Source organism: Terrapene carolina, unplaced genomic scaffold (assembly GCF_002925995.2).
Source record: "Terrapene carolina triunguis isolate 2854851 unplaced genomic scaffold, T_m_triunguis-2.0 Scaffold58, whole genome shotgun sequence".
Taxonomy (NCBI): Eukaryota; Metazoa; Chordata; order Testudines; family Emydidae; genus Terrapene; species Terrapene triunguis.
The window spans coordinates 94521845-94522987 of record NW_020664409.1 but is presented as its reverse complement, the minus strand read 5'-3'; the positions used below and the strand labels follow the sequence as shown (position 1 = coordinate 94522987).

The window sequence follows — 1143 nt, the reverse complement described above, 5'->3', positions numbered from 1 at the left end:
GGAGAATGGTGAGACTAGCCCTCAGTTTCAGGAAATACCCCTTGTTGGAGAGTCTGGTTCCCCACTGCTGACTTTCTCCATTATGGTCTGTGGTGCCAAAGAAACATTACTAGAATGTCCAAAACTGAATAGGCAGGCATTTCTAGAGAGCTCTTGCCAGCTAGAGGATTGTTGTCTTAGGCATCACAGAGCAGGGAGAAGGAGAAGATTGGTGGAGTGGCCTGTCTGTGTCTTCAGTTTATGCAAATGAAAGGGGATGGCTGCTTTGAGCAGCTTTGCTTTGATAGGCAGCCCACAGAAGGGGGCCGTTTAGGACAGACTTGAGAGAGAGGTTCTGCTCACGTGGGGCTTCTCCTAGTGCTCTCTGTCTCATGAAGGCCAAATTCTAGCAACCACCAGTTAGAGGGCAATGCTCTAGAATGGCCTGTGATTGTCAGGGGCTAGGCTAGTTAAAACTATGCTTTCAGGGATTGTTTCTCTAGTTGGTGACTGGAGAAGGGTGGCTATGAATAGCTAATCTTGCTAACCACGGTGAGGAGTTGTAGTGTTTCCTTCTGAACATGAAAATGGTAGAAAGCACTGTTCTATGACAGCTGCTTTCTGCTGTAGAAGAGTGTCTTGTTCTTTCTAAGAAAAACAGGGGAAAGGTCCACAGTCTGAGTGGTTAGCTTTGAGCTTGTCTTGCTGGGTGTGAAAAAGAGCTTGGGTGTGATAGCTTAGAGGTATGCTGTCTGTGGGTTTGGTGTGCTGAGTATTTCTCAATGAAATGCTTTGTCTGCTTTTAATTACCATGTGATTAGGCTGCCTTTTTCCAAAGGGTTTAGACAAGGGCTTTCTTTATGTATATACTGTGTTTTCATTATGTCTGTGCTCCTAATCTGTGCACTGAACAGGTTTACTTTAAGAAGATTGTTGTTTTTTTCCTTTTGCTTGTTCTGTTTTATCATAAGAGTGGCCATATTGGTCAGACCAAAGGTCCTTCCAGCTTAGTATTCTGTCTTCCGATAGTGATCAGTGACCAGTGCTTCGGAGGGAATGAACAGAACAGGTAATCATCGAGTGATCCATACCCTGGTTCCTATTCCCAGCTTCTGGAAAACAGAGGCTTGAGACCCATCCCTGCCCATCCTGGCTAATAGCCAT

The 1143-nt window shown here is 45.2% G+C and overlaps 1 non-coding gene across 1 annotated transcript; it reads left to right on the top strand.

The window, feature by feature from the left end:
- Window positions 1-451: 451 nt before the first annotated feature.
- On the top strand, window positions 452-665 carry LOC112101738. The gene has a single exon (XR_002907690.1). It is a non-coding gene; the product is annotated as a small nucleolar RNA U3 (small nucleolar RNA).
- Window positions 666-1143: the final 478 nt, after the last annotated feature.